At 42.9% G+C, this 22,712-nt stretch overlaps 1 protein-coding gene and 1 non-coding gene across 2 annotated transcripts in view; both read left to right on the forward strand.

The window, feature by feature from the left end:
- The window catches only part of adamts12 (ADAM metallopeptidase with thrombospondin type 1 motif, 12), a 532,086-nt gene that overhangs the window by 50,870 nt on the left and 458,504 nt on the right, over positions 1-22,712 (forward strand). The window lies entirely within an intron of this gene.
- On the forward strand, positions 3,604-3,705 carry LOC125460133 (U6 spliceosomal RNA). Its single transcript, XR_007249188.1, has one exon. It is a non-coding gene; the product is annotated as a U6 spliceosomal RNA (small nuclear RNA).

The raw sequence follows: 22,712 nt of genomic DNA on the forward strand, positions 1-22,712 counted from the left end.
TAGGGTGTATGTGGAAACATAATTAATTTATTTAGAGATTTCAGTCAACTGAAATATTCATTGGGAATACCCAAATGGTTTGCATCCTGATTTGGCAATTGTGATACATGATCTCTACATGATTAAAGAGTACAATGGGATTTTGATCAACTGGGCCAGTGGATGAAGAATGGCAGATGGAGTTTAATTCACATAAATGTGAGGCGTTGCATTTTGATAAGACAAACCAGGGTAGAACTTGCACAGTTAATGGTAGGGTCCTGAGGAATGTTATCCAACAGAGACACCTAGGGGTGCAGATACATAGTTCCCTGAATGTGGAGTCACAGATAGGCAGGGTGGTGAAGAAGGCTTTCCTTCATCAGTCAGGGCATTGAGTATACTACTTGGGGTATCATGTTATGACTGTAGAAGATGTGGGTGAGGCCACATATGAAGTACTGTCACCAATTCTGGTCGTGCTGCCATAGGAAGGATGTTATTAAATTGGAAAGGGTGCAAAAATGTTTCAAAGGTTGTGACTAAGACTGGAGGATTTGAGTAATAAAGAGAGGCTGAATAGGCTGGAATTTCTTGCCTCAGAATATCAGAGGGTGACCTTATAGAGGTTTGAAAAATCATGAGGGGCTTGGATAAGGTGAATAGCCAAGGTCTTTCACCCAGGGTAGGGGAGTCCAAAACTAGAAGTTACAGAAACCAAAAAAACAGAGGTTGCTATAAAACAGGAACAAAAACAGAAGTCGCTGAAAAAGCTCAACGGGTCTGGCAACATCTGTGAAGAGAAAATCAGAGTTAAAGTTTTGGGTCCAGTGACCCTAAGAGGGCATAGGTTTGAGGTGAGAGGGAAAAGCTTTAAAAGGAACCTGAGTGTCAACTTTTCCCACACAGAGGGTGGTGCGTAAATGGAATGATCTTTCAGAGGAAATGGTAGAGAGTGGTATAATTACAGCATTTAAAAGGCATTTGGACAGGTGCACGGACAGGAAGGGTTTAAAGGGATATGGGCCAAACACAGGCAAATAGTACTAGTGCAGTTTAGGAAACCTGGACAGCATGGATGAGTTGGGCTGAAGGGCCTATTTCCATGCTGTATGATTCTATGACTCTATCATCCAGTGTTGCCAGGAATACATTAAAGGCAGCTCATACCTTGAGTCAATGATGATTGATCTTGATGAGATAGCAAGAATTGAATTTATATTGTGGCTTATGGATAGTGACGGCAAAGAATGAAATTTAAAATTCAGAAATATTGCTGTCCAAGGAGCGGGGGCAAGAAATTTGAGGACTCAATTGAGTATAATCACTGGAACAGCTTTAGTAATAACGTCAGTAAAGAATAAACAAATCCCCATGAAAGACATATGCTGGTCATGCAGATAATGTGATCAGAAAGGATAGGTTGAATAAAATAATTTTTAATGAGTTATTAAATTAATGAGAGATAAAATATGTACTGAACAAACTGGCTATAGTCGTGTGCCTAATAATCTGGGAGCAGTTTAAGAGTCTATTAAAAATGATTGAAGCATATACGTTTTTTTTCCGCATGTTCAAACTGACTTCATCTGTTTTTCCCTTATAGCAACAAGAGCATTTTGAACTCATGAATATATCTCAGTGATATTCATAAACTCATTAAAAATACATTGTACATTCTGACTGGTTTGCCTGTGAAAGAACAAACTGGATCTTCAGCTTGCTGGTTAAAGGAAAATGATTTTTTATGATGGAGTGCTCACTTGAAACATTAGAAAATGCATGAAAAAGAGAAGAACACTGGGGTCAGTTCACTATTGCCTTTTAGCATATTGTCAGAGGAGATATACTGGGACTTAGCTGCTAAATTCTATATTAATTCATTATTATAGGGGGAGGTGGTGGTATGGAGTCATCAATAATCCAGAATCCTAGACTAATATTCTGAACGTGTCATATGAGACTCAAAATGTTAACTCTGTTTTTCTCTCTCTCAAAAGATGCTGCCAGACCTGCTGAGTTTCTGTAGTACTTTTTCTTTTTGTTTAATACCCTGAGGATACGGGGTTGAATCGAATGATGGCAGATGGTGAAATAAAAAAATAACAGAAGGAGCTGCTAGCCCGGTGGTGACCATATTTGACCGCATTCCCATGCCCCAGAAGACTTTCCACATCAAGCAAATGTTCACCTGCACATCTGCCAATGTGGTATACTGCATCCGCTGTTCCCATTGTGGCTGTACATCGGGGAAACCAAGCAGAGGCTTGGGGACTGCTTTGCAGAACACCTACGCTCGGTTCGCAAGAAACAATTGCACCTCCCAGTCGCAAACCATTTCAACTTCCCCTCCCATTCCTCAGACGACATGTCCATCCTGGGCCTCCTGCAGTGCCATAATGATGCCACCTGCAGGTTTCAGGAACAGCAACTCATATTCCGCTTGGGAACCCTGCAGCCCAATGGTATCAAAGTGGATTTCACAAGCTTCAAAATCTCCCCTTCCCCCACTGCATCCCAAAACTAGCCCAGCTCCTTCCTGCCTCCCTAACCCATTCTTCCTCTCACCTATCCCCTCCTCCCAACTCAAGCCGCACCCCCATTTCCTACCTACTAACCTCATCCTGTCCCCTTGAACTGTCCGTCCTCCCCGGATTGACCTATCGCCTCTCTACCTCCCCACCTACACTCACCTTCACTGGCTCCATCCCCATCTCTTTGACTTGTCTGTCTCCTCTTCACCTATCTTCTCCTCTACCCATCTTCGATCCGCTTCCCCCTCTCTCCCTATTTATTTCAGAACCCCCTCCCTTCCCCCATTTCTGAAGAAGGGCCTATGCCCAAAACATCAGCTTTTGTGCTCCTAAGATGCTGCTTGGCCTGCTGTGTTCATCCAGCTCCACACTTGGTTATCTCATTAAAACTTACAGTTTGTCTTTAAATCAAGGGTACAACCAGCTTCAGTATTTTCACTTGATGGATTTAAATGTTGCTATCATTTCATAATCATACCGTCATTTCCTTGCAGCTTTGTAATCTCTGAAATAGTTGACGTTGATTACATGTTGACAAGCAGCTTAAATGTACAAAGTTACCCTCCCTTACCTCAAGGAAGCTTGGTGCAGAATCTTTAAAGAGGGGGTGGGTCTTGGCTACTGGTTGGAGAACTGATGTGAGTGCTGCGCTACCTTTGTATCCATATCTTGTTCCACTTCTAGGCCAGGAATACTCCTTTCGCTATGATTGAGGACCGTGAAGTCAGGCCAGCATACAGCAACTAGCCATTCCGAGGCCAGCCATTTTATTGAAAGGCAAGCCTCCTGCCCATTTCCAGGTTAATACCAACAGTAGTTGGATTAATTGTCCCCTTAATGAGCAGGAACTTCATTCATGGCCTTCCTCCTATGGACTTTAGAGACTGGAAGACGGTGATCCCTACCTGACATGCTTCTGATGAAATAAATATAACCATCATTACCAAATGTGCCACTGGGGCAGGCACAGGATTCTTACATTTAGTATAATTTGATTTCCGTTAAGATGCAGTCGTTTTAATAAAAGTGCAAATAAAGACTGGATAATCTACAAAGGATTTTTAAACATCTGTTAATACTTCCAGGAAAGATATGCTGAAACACACATATACTGAAAATGAAATAATAGAGAAGATAAGCATAGTCCTTGCACAAGACTGATGCACAAAATTGTGAGGTATTCCATATAAAATAAAAGGGCATCATGATGTTCGTATTAATTAAATATCATTGTAGTAACAAAGACAGGGTTATACAAAACAAATGTCTCTATTTTATGGTCTTTATAGTTCCTCCTCACTTATAGACTTTATATTTTTAAATTCTAAATGCTGCTGAAGTTTCAGATAAGTAAGTTTCTCGAAATGTTAAATTTTAAGAAAGACATGCCCAGCACAAAGCACGGTAATAGCCTATTTTTGCATACTTAATGCTACAATAGAGTGCAATTTGACAGCACCGTGGTATTTCGCCTAGTGGCTATTTGCCATTATTTTGCATCAGTGAAGTCAGACTGTTAGCACTGAAATGGGGCAGACATCATTGCTGAGCCTCCATTGAAATCCAGGCATTTTTGCTGAAGTTGTGCTTCGCTCATTTATATGTACTCAGGCTAATTTTTCTACCATTGTAGCTATTGTCTAACTAAGTCCGTACAGCCTGGGACAGATCCTGGGATTTTCTTGATTTCTCGTCTGTATAAGACTGATTTCAATTTAAGAATAAATTATTGTTGGCAGTTTGGTGTCACCTCGAAAAAAATTGGCTTCCTCCATTGCAACAATGATGCTACTTGAAGTTTGCACGAACAGCACACATATTGCTTGGGAACCCTGCAGCCCAATGTTATCAATGTGGACTTCATAAGATTCAAACTCTCTCTTCCCCCAACCGCATCCCAAAACCAGTCCAGCTCGTCCCTGCCTCCCTAAACTGTCCTTCCTACCATCTATCCCCTCCTCCCACCTCAACCCCCACCCCCCATCCTACCTATGACCCTCATCCCTGCCTCCTTGACTTGTCCATCTTCTCTTGACTGGCCAACCCCCGTCCTAACTCCCCACATACACTCACCTTTACTGGCTCCATCCCCGCCTTCTTGACCTGTCCATCTCCTCTCCACCAATGTGGTCCTTTACCCATCTTCCATCTGCCTCCCCCTCTCGCCGTGTTTACTTCAGAATCCCCTTCCCCTCCTCCATTTCTGAAGAGGGGTCCAGACTCGAAACGTCAGCTTTCCTGCTCCTCTAATGCTGCTTGGCCTGCTGTGTTCATCCAGCTCTACACCTTGTTATCTCAGATTCTCCAACAATGGCAGTTCGTACTATCTCTGAATCACTCATTGTCATATGTTGTGTAACCAACCATGCTAACCTGTGACAACAAAATGTGAGGCTGGATGAACACAGCAGGCCAAGCAGCATCTCAGGAGCACAGAAGCTGACGTTTCGGGCCTAGACCCTTCATCAGAGGGGGATGGGGTGAGGGTTCTGGAATAAATAGGGAGAGAGGGGGAGGCGGACCGAAGATGGAGAGAAAAGAAGATAGGTGGAGAGGAGAGTATAGGTGGGGAGGTAGGGAGGGGATACGTCAGTCCAGGGAAGACGGACAGGTCAAGGAGGTGGGATGAGGTTAGTAGGTTGATGGGGGTGCGGCTTGGGGTGGGAGGAAGGGATGGGTGAGAGGAAGAACAGGTTAGGGAGGCGGAGACAGGTTGGACTGGTTTTGGGATGCAGTGGGTGGAGGGGAAGAGCTGGGCTGGTTGTGTGGTGCAGTGGGGGGAGGGGACGAACTGGGCTGGTTTAGGGAAGGGGAGATTTTGAAACTGGTGAAGTCCACATTGATACCATTAGGCTGCAGGGTTCCCAGGCGGAATATGAGTTGCTGTTCCTGCAACCTTCGGGTGGCATCATTGTGGCAGTGCAGGAGGCCCATGATGGACATGTCATCTAAAGAATGGGAGGGGGAGTGGAAATGGTTAGCGACTGGGAGGTGCAGTTGTTTATTGCGAACCGAGCGGAGGTGTTCTGCAAAGCGGTCTCCAAGCCTCCGCTTGGTTTCCCCAATGTAGAGGAAGCCACACCGGGTACAGTGGATGCAGTATACCACATTGGCAGATGTGTAGGTGAACCTCTGCTTAATGTGGAATGTCATCTTGGGGCCTGGGATAGGGGTGAGGGAGGAGGTGTCGGGGCAAGTGTAGCATTTCCTGCGGTTGCAGGGGAAGGTGCTGGGTGTGGTGGGGTTGGAGGGCAGTGTGGAGCGAACAAGGGAGTCACGGAGAGAGTGGTCTCTCCGGAAAGCCGACAGGGGTGGGGATGGAAAAATGTCTTGGGTGGTGGGGTCGGATTGTAGATGGCGGAAGTGTCGGAGGATGATGCGTTGTATCCGGAGGTTGGTGGGGTGATGTGTGAGAACGAGGGGGATCCTCTTTGGGCGGTTGTGGCGGGGGCGGGGTCTCCCTTGTTCGCTCCACACTGCCCTCCAACCCCACCACACCCGGCACCTTCCCCTGCAACAGCAGGAAATGCTACACTTGCCCCCACACCTTCCCCCTCACCCCTATCCCAGGCCCCAAGATGACATTCCACATTAAGCAGAGGTTCACCTGCACATCTGCCAATGTGGTATACTGCATCCACTGTACCCGGTGTGGCTTCCTCTACATTGTGGAAACCAAGCGGAGGCTTGGAGACCGCTTTGCAGAACACCTCCGCTCGGTTCGCAATAAACAACTGCACCTCCCAGTCGCTAACCGTTTCCACTCCCCCTCCCATTCTTTAGATGACATGTCCATCATGGGCCTCCTGCAGTGCCACAATGATGCCACTCGAAGGTTGCAGGAATAGCTACTCAAATTCCGCCTGGGAACCCTGCAGCCTAATGGTATCAATGTGGACTTCACCAGTTTCAAAATCTCCCCTTCCCCAACTGCATCCCTAAACCAGCCCAGTTCGTCCCCTCCCCCCACTGCACCACACAACCAGCCCAGCTCTTCCCCTCCACCCACTGCATCCCAAAACCAGTCCAACCTGTCTCCGCCTCCCTAACCTGTTCTTCCTCTCACCCATCCCTTCCTCCCACCCCAAGCCGCACCCCCATCTACCTACTAACCTCATCCCACCTCCTTGACCTGTCCGTCTTCCCTGGACTGACCTATCCCCTCCCTACCTCCCCACCTATACTCTCCTCTCCACCTATCTTCTTTTCTCTCCATCTTCGGTCCGCCTCCCCCTCCCTCCCTATTTATTCCAGAACCCTCACCCCATCCCCCTCTCTGATGAAGGGTCTAGGCCCGAAACGTCAGCTTCTGTGCTCCTGAGGTGCTGCTGGGCCTGCTGTGTTCATCCAGCCTCACATTTTGTTGTCTTGGATTCTCCAGCATCTGCAGTTCCCATTATCTCTCATGCTAACCTGTGGTTTGGACGGAGTGTTGCCAGCAATTCTTATTCCAAATTTGAGAGCCCATCTAAATTAGATTGGCTGGGGATAAAGCTGTATGCACATTTAATTCGAAGAGACATTTGTCTTCTACAAGTTTTTTTGCGTGACGCCAAGGTTACAAGTTGCATTGACTAGTTAGACATAATTACAAAAGACTGTCAGATGACATGACATTGTCTGTCTTCATCGGGATCTCATGCTAGACTCTTTGTGTGAAGCAGAAACATAGTTGTATATTGTCAGATTGTGTGGGGCTTACTGCAGCTTCAACATTTACACCAGGTGGTGAGGGAACCGAGAAGAGGGAAAAACATACTTGGTGCTATCCTGACTGATCTGTCAGCTGCAGATGCAATCTGTCCATGCACAGTCCTTGTGGGGACAAAGTCCCATCTTCACATTGAGAATGCCCTCCATCTTGTTGTGTGGCACTATCACCGTGCTAAATGGGACAGACTTTGAACAGATCTAGCAACTCAAGACTGGGTATCCCTGAGGTGCTGTGACTCATCCACACGAGCAGAATTGTACTCCACCACAATCTGCATATCCCCCACTCGACCATTATCATCAAGCCAGGGGTTCAGCCTTAGCCCGATGGAGAGTGCAGGAGGGCATGCCAGGAGGAGTACCAGACATACCTGAAGATGAGGTGTCAATCTGGTGGCTTGCCAAACTGTATAAGTAGCAAATGGACAGACAGAGCTAAGCAATCCCATAACCAAGGATCAGATCTAAGCTCTGAAGCCCTTCCACATGCAGTTGTGACTGATGGTGGACAGTTAAACAACTCAGTGGAGGAGGAGGGTCCATAAATATCCCCAACAGCATTGATTGAAGAGACCAACACACCAGTGTAAAATATAAGGCTGATGTATATGCAGTAATCATCAATCAGAAGTGTCGAGTGAATGACCTATCTCAGCCTCCTCCAGTACTCACCAGCGTCACGACTCCAGTCGTCATCCAATTCGGTTTACCCCAGGTGATACGAATATAGTTGAAGGCACTGGGTACCACAGAAATGATGGGCCCCAACAACATTCCAATAGTAAAACTGAAGACTTGAGTTCCAGGACTTGCTGCTGCCCTATTCAAGTTTTTCCAGTTTAGTTACAACCCTGGTATCCACCTGACAATGTGGAAAATTGCCTTGGGACTTAAACAAAAACCAGGACAGATCCAACCCACCCAATTTCCAACTTATCATTAGTAAGTGGATGGAAAGTGTCATCCATATTGTTATCAAGCAGCACTTGCTCAGCAATAACCAGCCCACTGACGCCAACTCCTGACCTCTTTACAGCTTGATTAAACATGGACCAAAGAGCTGAATTCCAGAGGTAAGGTGAGAGTGACCACCCTTGATATCAAGGCTGCGTTTGACTGAGAGTGGCATCGAGGAGCCCTAGAAAAAGTGGAATTAATGGGGATCGGATGCTAACTTTCTGCTTGTTGAAGTCATACCTGATACATAGGAAGATGGTTGTAGTTGTGGTTGTTGGATGTCAGTCATCTTAACTCTAGGACATCTCTGCAAGAGTTCCTCAGGGTGGTGTGGTAGGCCCAGGCATCTTCATCTGCTTTGTGAATGATCCTCCCTCCATCGTAATGTCAGAAGTGGGGATGTTTGGAGATTGCACAATGTGCAGCAGTATTTGTGACTCCTCAAGTACTGAAGAAGTCCATGTTCAAATGCAACAAGATCTGGACAATATCCAGGCTTGGGCTAACAAGTGGCAAGTAATATTGACACCACACAAATTCTAGACAATGACCACCTCCAAGTAAAGGTGATCCAACCACTGTCTCTTGGCATTCCAGTGGTGTTGAAATAATAAAAAATGAAAGAACTGCAAATGCTATAAATCAGAAGCAAATGCAGAAGTTGCTGGAAAAACTCAGCAGGTCTGGCAGCATTTCTGATGCAAAATCATGTTAATGTTTCAGGTCTCATGACCCTTGCTCAGAACTGAAGAAGGGCCACTGGACCCGAAATGTTAACTCTGATTTCCCTTCAGAGATGCTGCCAGATCTGCTGAGCTTTTCAAGCAACTTCTGCTTTTGTTCTTGTTATTGAAATAATATTCAGCTCCTCTATTCCTCTTGCCAAAGTGCATAACCTCACATTTTCCTACATTACGTTACATCTACTGAGCTTTTTCCTACTCTTTTTAACCAATCTTATATCCCTGTGCAGGTTTTTTTGTTTCATCCACATCACTTGCCCTCACTTTTAGTTTTAAGTCATGTACAAAGTTGCCCAACATACATTGTTTCCTCATCTAAGTCATTGCAATATATTGCTGATAATTGTGACCCCAGTACTGTTCTCTGTGACAACCACTAATTATAGTTTGCCATCCTGAAAGTGTCCCCCATTTCCCAACCATGTATTAGTTAGAGATAATGGGAACTGCAGATGCTGGAGAACCCAAGATAACAAAGTGTGGAGCTGGATGAACACAGCAGGCCAAGCAGCATCTTAGGAGCGCAAAAGCTGATGTTTCAGGCCTAGATCCTTCGTCAGAAAAGGGGGAGGGGGAGAGGGTTCTGTATTAGTTAGCTTTTCCTCAACCTACGGTGCTATACTACCTCCACCACCATAGGCTCATATTAAATAGCCTAAAGGGTGGTACCTTATCAAACACCTCTGAAAATCCAAATACATTGCATCTACTGATTCTGCTTTATTTCTCCTGCTTACCTCTTCAAAGAGTTCTAGTAATTCTTTCAGGCATGATTTCTGTTCATGAACCCAAGGATCGAAGAATTCCTGAAAGATTACTACCAGTGTACCAACTACCTCTGTGTACTTCCTTTCATATCTGAAGATGCATTCCATTAGGTGCAAGGGTTTTATCTCTCACCCTATAGCCCCATTAGTTTACTTAACAAATTTTATATAATGATACTTATTGCATGTGCTTCCTCTTCTCATTTTGCCACTTTAATTCGTAATGATTCTTTCTTCTACTGTGAAGGCAGATACAGAGTGTTTATTCAAATCCTCTTCAATTTCCTGATTCCACTATTATTGCCCCAGACTCATTCTCTAAAGGACTGATGTTCAGTTTGGCTTCTCACTTGTTTTTTTTATAAATAAAGACCCTTTTGCTCACTATTTTGATATTACTTGCACATTTACCCTTGAAGTGTATTTCCTTCCTGTTCATTATTTGATTTGGTTGACTTTTGTTGTCTGTTTGAAACTTTCCCAATCCATTAGTTTACCACATTGTTAATTTTCAATCTGATGTTATCCTTAAATTCCCCAGGTGACCATGGTTGTTTTATCCCCTTCGGAGAACCCTTCATCTTCACAGAGTTTTATCTTTGCTGTAAGCCATGAACTACTTTCTTAAATGTCTGTCATCACTCCTTGACTGCCTTTGCTGCTAAACATCTTCCCCAGTCTACTCCAGCCAGTTCAGCCCTCACTGTTTTGTAATAAACTTATTTAAATTTAGCACAGTTGTTTCCGACCCAAGTTCCTTTATCTCAAACTGAATGCTAAATTCGACCATGTTATGGCCATTGTTTCCAAGGGGATCTTTTACTCTGACTTGATTAAACCTACCTGATTACACTTCACCAGATTCAAATGGCCTGATCCCAGATGGATCCATCATTTGACTTTCTCTGCCAATTCGATTATGCATATTGGCATGAATATGGACGGGCCCAATTGGATCATTAGGACGTCTTCTAGGACAGGATTAAGCTGAATAAGAAGGTTAGGTTTCACCTAAGCCAGAAAGGTACAAATACCCTTGCAGGGAAGTTTGCTAGTGCCACTTGGGAGGGTTTAAAATCGACGTGGCATGGGGGTGGAAGTAGAGTAGTAGACCAGCATGTGGAATGATTGAGATGGTCGATGTTAAGACAAGTAAGTCCAATAGGAAGAACAGAAAGGGCCAGGTCTATAGGCCACCTACCTGTGAGACATTAATATCATTTCTTGTAGAGTTTAGATTTTAATCAAGTGGTACAGAGGATTGCTTTATTATTATGAAGTGTTTAAAAATTGACGAGGTCAGTCTTTCCAGAACCATTATTTGAAACCAGTCCATGCCTCCTGATGTGTTAATGGAAGCATGCTTGGACTGTGGGGTTTAACAACATGAGAGAGAAAAATTAACTAAAATTAAGTTGGCCTAGCAGATGCCAAATGAGCAAGTTGTTCTTAAATTTGCTTAAAAAACATTTCAGCTTTTCAAAGATGCCTGACTGAAGCCACATGCAAGTATGGTCATCTCGAAAATTTGTTAGCTCACAGCAGTTAAGGAATAAATTACCTTGGTTGAAGACTGTAATTTGTGAAATTTCCAGTTCAGGAGTATTTGATTAAATATCCGGAATGTATTATGATCCCAGATGATGTTGTTATAGGACAAGTTACATCCCAGAGTGAAATTTTGCTTTTTGTTTATCTGATTTTCTTTTGGTTTGTTTTGCACTGAAAATGCTGCAAAGTTTCAGATTCCAGAATATTACAGAAGCTTATCATGCAAAAAAAAAGCTTTTTTGTGATTCTGCGAAGATAAAATAGAATAAACTAAACCACTTACACGTAAGCCAAATTTAAAGATTTCAAATCATTGTCAAATTCAATTCTAACAGTGCTTCTTTACATTCCTCATACCAGAGAGAGAAAGCGAGCCCTGGAGTATTATCTTTATAGGGCTTGATCTACTGTGGCATCCATTCCCAGTCTTGAATACCTCTTTGTCTCTTTCTTGAGCCTTGACACACCTGACTGTAAGATAAGACAGGGAATAGTGAGATCAGGGTTGATCTGATCATCCTCAAGCCCACTTCCCTGTCATATGCCCATAACCCCTGATTCCCTTTCTATTTAGAAATCTGTCTATCTCAGTCCTGAATAAATTTAATGGTAACAATAGAAGATATGGGTGCAGAATTATGCCTGCTCTGACTTACACCTTCTCAGCTTCAAAAATCTCCCTTAGTATTTTAAGCAAACACTTCTGCTCTGTCCTTTAAAATTAAATTCCTTATACTGAGGTAATATATTACTTAACAGTTGTAAGCATTCGCACTGCTTTCAGAATTTCACATGTTCAGCTTCAACTGAGACTTCTGCAATCCTGAATTGAAAACCTTTCCAATCCAAGGCTGTTTCCCCTCAGCCATAATAATTTCCAGAATTTTCTAACCGAAAGCTAATTCACTACATTATCATTTTCCTCATAAAGCCTCTCCCAATGCAGACAAATTCTCATTAGCCTCGAAAAACAATTTATCTCATATTGAATTTTAAAAGAAATTCCCAGAAACACTTCAAAGTTAATATTTAAACCTCATCATAGATGCAGACATCTCCACATACCACTAGTTCAAAATCCAAGCTCAGAAAGAAATGACATTAAAGTATATACAAATGGCACTCCTTACACCAGACTGGCTATTCAAAATGGAGAAAGTGTACTATCTCAGTTTTGAAAGGTCAGAGAAGAAGGTCTCAGCTCATGGTGCTGTGAGTGAGAAGAAACAGTTAAATCTGACCAACAGATTTGATATGGAAGGAAATTAACTGTAAATTGATGGTGTTGAGGAGTAGATACGGCATGTATTCTGATTTCTTTTCAGATTGTGTTATGTTTAGATAGCTTGTTTCTTTTAATAAATCTGTTGTATTGTTAAAATCAAATCTGCAGCCTTTGAGTTTATGCTCACAGAATCACAGATTTGTTACGTTGCATCAGGAGGCCGTACAGCCCATCGTGTCTGCATTAGTTCTATTACCTAATGCTAAACTCTTGCTTTTTCTCCATATTCCAGCACATCATTCCTTTCCAAATATTCATCTAATGTTTTCTTGAATGCCTCAGCCTGTCTTCACCACGTTTCCAGGCAGTGCATTCCATACACTAACTATTTGCTATGTGAAAATGTTTTTCTCACATCTACCTTACTTCGATTGCATATCACTTTAGATCCATGTCCACTTGTGCTTTTTATCTTGTACATGTGGCAATGCCTTCTCCCTATTTCCTCCATACGGCCCACTCATGATTTTGAAAACTTCTATCAAATTTCCTCTCTACCTTCTCTCCAAGGAGAACAGTCTCAATCGATTCAATCTAATCTCTGAAGTTTTCCATTCTTGTAATTCATTTTTGCACTCTCTCCAATGCATTTACATCATTCCTATAAAGTGGTGTCTGCAACTGTGCACAGTACTCCAAGGTGATGTTTATCATGTGTCTTAGACAAGCGAGTTTTGAGAAGATGGGCCTTAGACAAATTCAACACCACTTTCTTGCTTTTGTACTAGAACTTTGTTTCTGTGGAAGACTGCCATGTTAAATGAAAGAAAATCACTTGTGAAACCTGTTTCCATTCTTGGATTTGACCTGTTCACTAGTCAGTTCAGCTGGGTTCAGAATATCAGTGACTTTTCTTAAAATTCTGTGCTTAGGAAATGCTGCTGAAATTTTAATCAAAAAGCCAATTGTAGTCAATTTTCATGCAACACTCATCCTAGTTTCATAATTTTCTGTTGGCTTTCTGACAAGTAGAAGTGCAATAAGTGCAAAGTCGAAATATGATCCAGGTAAATTTTAGTTGCAACATAAATTGATCTGCTTATTCAAATATTAATGTTTTCTCATAAACTTCAGTAAATTTATTTATTTGGAGCACTTTAAGTTAAAGCTATTTTGACTAAATTTAAAACATTCAGTGTAACTTCTAACTGAAAGCAAAGCTGAGAGTATAATTTTTAAAATTTTCTCCTGAATATTTTTCATAATGAAATGTTTGTTTTTCATTTGCATTATAGATATTTGTCCTAACTGCAGCATCTCAAGCTAATGCTGGAGATGATCCCAATCTTGCAATGAGAATATGCCTTTACCTCTTTGTAATCCAAGTAATTTGTACTAAGCCTCAGGATTCAACAGAAGAGCTTTGTAAATATATCTTGGTGATTGATTATTTTGAACTCTGAAGCAATCTCCCTCAAACTCACAAAGCAGTAGCGTAATTGTTTTTCGATACTGTAGATGAGGCAAAGAACAGTTTCTTTGAATAGTAAATGGATAGATGAACATTAGCGCTAGATTTCACTGTGGCTAAAGCTTCATCAACCTTCCTTGATAGAAATATTATTTGCATCTGCTAAGAAGTGCTGCGTAACTAATCCGTACAAATTATATGACCTGTAAAATGTAGGCAAACCAAAACAGAGTGCATGTCTTGTGCTTAGAATAGTTAAGCAATGGTTCATCTTTAAAAAAATGTATAAACTGCAACAATTATTCCTTTATATCTGACACAAAAGTAAAGAGGTAAGATGGCTCAACCATGGCTTACAAAAGAAATTAGGAAGAGGCTTAGATCCAAAGAGGAGACAAATCATCAAAAAATTACAATGAACGTGAGGATTGATTAGATGTTGGCAGTAGCCGACAAAAAATTTGTTCAAGGGAGGAAAAACAGAATAAGAGAGTAAAATTGCCTATAAGGGTGGTAGAGGCAGAAGTGCTTATAATGTTTAAGAAATATTAAATGCACACTTGCGATGCCAAGGCCAAAGGCCAAGTTCTGGGAAATGGGAATAGAATAGTTAGGTGGTTGATTTTTGACTGACACAGACTCAATGGGCTGCTGGGCCAAAGGGACTTTGAAGTGCTGTAGATTTCTATAACTGTATTGAAACAGACCATAAGCAACTCTGGAAATACTTGAAGAGAAAAAAGATTAGTGAAGAAAACTACATTTGCCTTACAGTTTAAAACTGGGTAAGTTAGACTAGGGAACCAAGGAATGGCAGAAAAACCTGCAGAAATAACCTGCCAGAAGTGTTAGGGATCCAATGGCCTGGTGAAAGGGCAGAATTGAAAGAAATCTGTATTTGTCAGAAAATAGTGCTGGGGAAATTAATGGGGTTAAACAGTGACAGATTACCAGGGCATGTAATCTACATAAGAGTACTAAAAGAAGTTGCCCGAGAAACATTGGATGTGGTGGTGGTCTTTGTAAACTCAACAGATTCTGGAGCAGTTATGATGGATTTCAGGGTGGTAAATGTGGCCCTACACTTTAAAGGGACAGAGGGAAAAACAACAAATTACAGACCAGTTAGCTTAACATTGGTAGAAAATTCTAGAGTCTATTATAAAAGGTGTGATAACAGAACAGTTAGAAAGCATTCATGGGTCTGAACAAAGCCAACAAGGGTTTATGGAAGGCAAATCTCGTGGAATGTTTTTGAGGATGTAATTAGTGGAGCAGATAAGGGAGAACCAGTAGATGTGGTGCATTTAGATTTACAGAAGACTTTTGAAAGGCCCCTCAGAAGAGTTAGGGGGAAAAAATTAAAGCACACAGAACAGTGGTAATACATTGTGATGGATTGGAAATTGGTTGACAGACAAGAAACAGAAAGGGCGAAGAAATGATCTTTTTCTGAGTGGTGAGCTGTGACTAGTGTGGTATGGCAAAGATCAGAGCTTGGGCCCCAGCTATTCATGATACGTGACCTGGATCAGGTAACCAAATGCATCATTTCCAGGTTTGCTGATGACTCAAAACTGGGTGGGATTGAGAGTTGTGAGGAGGAGGAAAGAAGCCTTCAGGATGATCTAGACAAGTTGAATGAGTGGGCAAACACATAGCAGATATAGTGTAATGTGGCTAAATGTAAGAAACTGAAAGGTGGATTATTAGTTTAATGATGATATACTGGTATCATATTCAATACGGTCATGGCTGGTATTTTTCCTCACTTTTCCACTCACTTCCCACATCCCTTGATTCTCTGAGAGACCAGAAATCTATCCAACTTAGCCTTAAGTAAATTTAATGATGGAACATTCACAACTTTATGGGGGATATATAATTCCAAAGATTGACAATACTTTGATCTAAGAAAAGTCTCCTCACTTCAGTCCTAAATCTGCCCATTTTCCTCGGGTTATGTTCCTGTATTCTAGATTCCCAGCCAGACAAATCAACCTCTCGCTGTCTACCATTTCAAACCAGTTTAGAATCTGGTATGCTTGATTTACATCATCTCTAATTCATCTAACCTCCAGGAAATATAGAACCCAAATAGAATCCCACCAGAAACAATTTTTAAAATCCATTATTTAACTTTCTTCAATACATTGAATAGTGAAATTAGTTCATCTCTGAAGATTTTATTTGAGGGTTGTAAACCTTGTATATGAACTTCTCATAATTGAAAAGTAGAATACAGCAGATGTTGGAAATCTGAATGAGAAACAGAAAATATGGGAAATGCTGAGCCGGCTATGGCAAAATATGTGAAGAGAAATCACTTCAGCATTTGTGACTGTGCCACACCTGGCACTTTCCCCTGCAACCGCAGGAACTGCTACACCTTCCCCCACACCTCCTCCCTCACCCCCATCCCAGGCCCCGAGATGATTTTCCACGTCAAGCAGATGTTCACCTGCACATCTGCCAATGCGGTATACCGCATCCGCTGTGTACGGTGTGGTTTCCTCTACATTGGGGAAACCAAACGGAGGCTTGGGAACCACTTTGCAGAACACCTACGCTCGATTTGCAGTAAACAACTGCGCCTCCCAGTCACGAACCATTTCAACTCCCCCTCCCATTCCTTAGATGACATGTCTATCCTGGGCCTCCTGCAGTGCCATAATGATGTCACCCGTAGGCTCCAGGAACAGCAACTCATATTCCACTTGAGAACCCTGCAGCCCAACGCTATCAATGTGGATTTCACCAGCTTCAAAATCTCCCCTCCCTCCACTGCATCCCAAAACCAGCCCAGCTTGTCCCCGCCTCCCTAACCTGTTATTCCTCTCACCTATCCCCTCCTCCCACCTCAAGCCGCACCTCCATTTCCCACCTACCAACCTCATCCCGCCCCCTTGTCCTATCCATCCTCCCCGGACTGACCTCTTCCCTCCCTACCTCCCCACCCATACTCTCCCCTGCACCTATCTTCTCCTCTATCCATCTTCCATCCGCCTCCCTCTCTCTCCCTATTTATTCCAGTACCCTCTCCCCATCCCCCTCTCTGATGAAGTGTCTAGGCCCGAAATGTCAGCTTTTGTGCTCCTGAGATGCTGCTTGGCCTGCTGTGTTCATCCAGCTTCACACTTTGTTATTGTACATAGAATAAACTGCTTGGATACAATATGTATCTTCCATATGAACAATCCATTTGAATCTTTAGACCTTTTCTGACATTCTGTTCACGGAAGCAGATATAATGCTTTAATTCTAATTTCCTGCCTCGTTTCCAGATCCCGTAAGACCTTTTAAATAACAAATTCATTAATAACAAATTGCTATCACCTGTTATGACAATCCAAAAGCCCTAGATGTGGACAGACCTTTCCTGGTCTGACTTCAAAATTGTTCAGTTCTAATATAAGGTTGTGGCCACAAGTTCCTGAATTTCCTTCATGAACAAATTTTTTTTTCAGCTATCCGCCCTATCAAATAACAGTCATTTAAAACAAAACTCAGACAGATATACTTTTGGCCATCTCATATGTATGGAATACAATTCAAATTTGTTACCACAGCAGAGTGTAAGTTATAAAGTTTTCATTATATTTACTGTTTGGACATAAGACTTAAATAAATACTTAAATTACCATAAATAGAAACAGGAACATGGCTGATTCAACAATCCTCATATCCTGTTCTCATATTCTATCCCAATTATTGAGTCATAGAGTCATAGATTCATAGTCCCATAGCAAGGAGACAGGGCCCTTTGGCCCAAACTGGTCCATGCTGTCCAAAATGTTCATCCATGCTAAGTCCATTTCTCTGCATTTGACCCATATCCTTTTAAACCTTTACTATCCATGTATTTGTCTGAATACCTTTTAAAGGTTGGTAATGTACCCACCTTAATCACTGTTGCTGGCAGCTCATTCCATATGCGTATCACCCTGTGTGTAAAAGAGTTGCCCCACAGGTTCCCATGTATTCTTTCCCCTCTTACCTTAAACTGATGCCCTCTCGTCCTCGATTCCGCAACCCTTGGAAAAAGACTGAGTGTATATTCACCCTATCCATGCCTCTCATGACATTATATACTTATATAAGATCGTCCTCAGCCTCCCACGGTCTCTTCACCCAGAGAGTTGTGAGCGCATGGAATAGTTTACCAGTGGTCGTCGTGGAAGCAGAGTCATTAGTGACATTTAAGTGACTGCTGGACATGCACATGGACAGCAGTGAATTGAGGGGAATGTAGGTTAGGTTATTTTACTTTTGGATTAGGATTATTCCACGGCACAACATCGTGGGCCGAAGGGCCTATACTGTGCTGTACTTTTCTATGTTCTATGTAAAAAAGTCCTAGATTGTCCAATCTCTCCCGATTACTCAGTCCTTTGATTTGTGACAACATGCTTATAAATTTCTTCTGCACTCTTTCCAGCTTAATAACATATAGCAAGGTGACTAAAACTGAACACAATACTCCAAGTGCAGCCTCACCAACGTCATGTACAGCTGCAACATAACTTCCCAACTTCTATACTAAATGCCCTGTCTGATGAAGGCCAATGTACCAAAAGTCTTCTTCACTGTCCTGTCTACCTGTGATGCCCTCTTTCAGAGAACTGTACACCTGAACTCCAAAGTCCCTCTGTTCCACTATGTGGGGTGGTACGGTGGCTCAGTGGTTAGCACTGTTGCCTCACAACGCCAGGATCCCGGGTTCTATTCTAGCCTCAGGCAATTGTCTGTGTGGAGTTTGCACATTCTCCCCATGTCTGTGTGTGTGTGCTCTGGTTTCCTCCCACAGTCCAAAGATGTGCAGTGTAGGTGGTTTGGTCATACTAAATTGCCTGTAGTGTCCGGGGTTGTGTGGGCTAGGCATGGTGAAATGCAAGGGTAGGGGAATGGGTCTGGGCAGAATGCTCTTTAGAGGGGTGGTATGGATGTGTTGGGCCAAATGGCTTGTTTCTGTAGGGATTCTACAATGATGATTCCTAGGCCCTACCATTCACTGTGAAAATTCTACCTTGAGTTGAGTTTCCAAAACGCAACACCTCAGTTATCTATGTTAAACTCCATGTGCCATTTCTTAGCCCACTTCCCCAGCTGATCAAGATCCTACTGTAATTTCTGATAACCTTCCTCACTGACTATGATACTACCTATTTTAGAGTCATCTGCAGACTTACTAATCATGCCTTGACAATTCTCATCCAAATCATTGATATAGATAACAAACAGCAATGGCCCCAGCACCAACCCATGAGGCACATCACTAGTCACAGGCCTCCAATCTGACAAGCATCCTTCCACTATTACTCACTACTTCCTATTATCAAGCCAGTTGTGTATCCAATTTGCCAGCTTTCCCTGGATTCCATGCAATCAAACCTTCTAGAACAGCCTACCAAGTGGAACCTCATCAAAGGCTTTACTGAGATCCAAATAGACTACAGCTACCATCCTGCCCTCATCAGCCTTCCTGGTAACTTCATCAAAGAACTTTAACAAATTTGTGAGACATGATTCCCCATGTATGAAGCCATACTCTTAATCAAACCCTGTCTTTCTAAATACACATATATCTTATCCCTCAGATTCTTCTCTAGTAATTTACTTATCACAGATGTTAAGCTCACTGCCTATAATTCCCAAGTTTTTCCCTGCAGTCCATCTTAGAAGAACACTCACTGTCTTCCTGGATCTCATCCATGGCTTATAATGATGCAAATATATCAGCCAGGGCCCCTGCAATTTCTTCTCTTGCCTCTTGCAGGGTTCTTGAATATTTCTGATCGGGACCAGGAGATTTATCCATCTTCATACATTTTAATACTTCCGACACCTCCTCTACTGTGATACAGACTGTCCCAAAAATATCATCACTACCTTCCCCAAGTTCCCAAGTCTTCATGTCTTTCTCCACAGTAAACACAGAGGAGAAATATTCATTGAGACCTTGCCCATTTCTTGTGGTTCTACATATACATTTCCACTTTGGTTTTTGAGAAGTCCTAGTCTGCCTCTAATCATTCTTCTTCCTTTAATGTACTGCCAGCATTTCTTTGGATTCACCCTAATCTTCTCAGCAAAAGCTATCTCATACCCCCTTTCCACCCTCCTGATTTCCTTCTCCAGTGAACTCCTGTATCCCCTATATATCTCCAGGGATTCCGTTGGTCCAAGCTGCTTGTTCCTGAGCCATGCCTCCTTTTTTTCTGGTCAAAGCCTCAATTTCTTTTGCCATCCAGGGTTCCCTTCTCCTGCCAACCTTGCCCTTCACCTTCACAAGAACATGTAGACCTTGAACGCTAGCTATCTCACTTTTAAATACCTCCCACTTGCCAGAGGTCCATTTGCATGCAAAGAAACTACTCCAACCAGCCCCTGCAATAATTCCAGCCTAATTCCATCAAAATTCGTCTTGCCCTAATTTAGAACTTGAATCTGTGGAGCAGTTTTGCCCTTTTCCATGACTGTTTTAAAATTAAAAGAGCTATGGTCACTGTCCCAATGTGCCCCCTCACCACCCCCCATTGTAACCTCAGTCATCTGTCCTGCCTATTTCCCAAGTGTAGGTCGGGCTTTGCCCCTTCCTGAGTAGGACCCTCCATATAGTGCTTGTGGAAACTTTTCTGGACACTTTTAACAAATTCCACCCCATCTAAGCCGTTGACACAATGGCAGTCTCAGTCTATATTAGGAAAATTAAAATCCCTCACTATGACAACCCTATTTCTCCTGCAAGCTTGGCAATCTCCCTGCATATTTTTTCCTCTGATTTCCCATTGATTGTTCAGGGCCTGTAGTAGAGCCCCAATAACATCACCATCACCTTCTGATTTCTAGCTCCATCCACAAAGCCTCAGTTATTTCACCTCTGACTGCTGCTGTGATACTCTCCTTAATCAAAAATGCAACATTCCCTCCGCTTTTTCCTCCACCTCTGTACCCTGGCACGTTAAACTGCCAGTCCTGCCCCTCCCCTAGCCATGTTTCTGTAATGGCTATAATATCCTAGCTGCATGCATCTATCCATACCTCAAGTTCATCAGCCTTAGCTGTCAGCCCTCTTGCATTAAAATAGATGCAATTTAATCTAACAGGTATTCCTTGCTCCCTGTGCTGTTCCAGCCTGACATGCGTCTTCAACTTGCTATTTCTGATTACTGTATCTCCTTCCAGCCTCACACGTGCGTCCCTGCTGTTAAAGATCCAAGTCCCCTGCGAATCTCGTTTAAACCCTCTCTTGCAGCACTAGCAAGTCTGCCTACCAGGATATTGGTGCCCCTCCAGTTGAAGTGCAACCTATCCCTCTTGGACAGGTCACCTCTGCTCCAGAAACGATCCCAATGATCCAGGAATTTGAATCCCTGCCCTCTGCACCAGTTCTTCAGCCATGCATTCATCTGCCATATCCTCATGTTCTTTCCTTCACTAGCATGTGGCACTGGAAGTAATCCAGAAATTACCACTGTTGAGATCCTGGTTTTTAACTTTTTTCCTGGCTCACTGTAATCAGTCTGCAGGACCTCATCCCTATTTCTACTAAGTCATTTGTGCTAATGTGCACAATGACTGTTAGTTGCTCACCCTCCCCCTTGAGAACATTCTGCAGCCGCTCTGTGACATCCTGGACCCTGGGACCCAGGAAGCAACACACCATTCCTGCCTGCAACCACAGAATCTCCTGTCCGTTCCCCTAACTATTGAGTCTCCTGTCACTAAGGTTCTGTTTACCTTTGGCTTATCCTGCTGTGACCCAGGGCCAGTCGTAGCGTCATCGACTGGCTACTGCTATTTTCCCCTGAACACCTCCCCCCACCAACAGTATCCAAAACGGTATACTTGTTTTCAAGGCGAATGGCCACAGTGGATTCCTGCACTCTCTGCCTACTCCCTTTGCCTTTTCTGGTGGTCACCTATCTACTCTCTGCCTGCACCTTATGCGTGACCACCTCCTTAAAACTCTTATCTATGATGTGCTCAGCATCTTGGATGACCCTGAGTGCATCCAGCTCCAGCTCCCTACAGCAGTCTCCCAGGATCTGTAGCTGGGTGCACTTCCCACAGGTATAGCCATCAGGGATGATGGAAAACTCCTGGAGCTCCTACATACTGCAGGAGGAGCAATGATGCAAGATGGCGCATACACCAAACAACTCCTGGCAAGCTCCTACTGCAGATCTAACTGTACGATCTCTTACAACCATTCTACACTTTTAAACTAAGTTCTAAATTTGTAAAAATTACTAATAATTTTATTTTCCTGCAATGTAACCTTTAAGCCTCGATGTCTTTTTGATCTGTACATCCTTTGCTGTAAACAAAGCCTTTCACTGTCTTTTGGTACATGTGACAATAAAATCAATCAATCAATTAATGCCACTGCCCTGATTACTATCTCAAACACTGGATGGCTAAAGAAGAAAGTTAAAAGGACTTTATCTGAATTTACCTGTACAGTTTGCTGAGCCGCTGCTCTCTCGAACCAACGCCATACTTCTCACTCTGCTACCAACAAATTTTCAATAGCATGTCTCTCTCCCCCTTGAAATATTCCTTGATTCCAGGCCAACGACATCTCCTGCCCAGTTCAGGTGACTGCTTCCAGGCTGTAATGTATGCACCAAAGTGATGCCTCTCCCTCTCAGTTTCCCTCTGCTGATCAAAAATCTATCTATTTTAACTTTAAATTTACACTAGGACTCTGTTGTCACAGCTTTCTGTGGTAAAGAGTTCCATTGACTATCAATCCTCTGAGAGAAGTAA

Source organism: Stegostoma tigrinum, chromosome 1, assembly GCF_030684315.1.
Source record: "Stegostoma tigrinum isolate sSteTig4 chromosome 1, sSteTig4.hap1, whole genome shotgun sequence".
Lineage (NCBI taxonomy): Eukaryota > Metazoa > Chordata > Chondrichthyes > Orectolobiformes > Stegostomatidae > Stegostoma > Stegostoma tigrinum.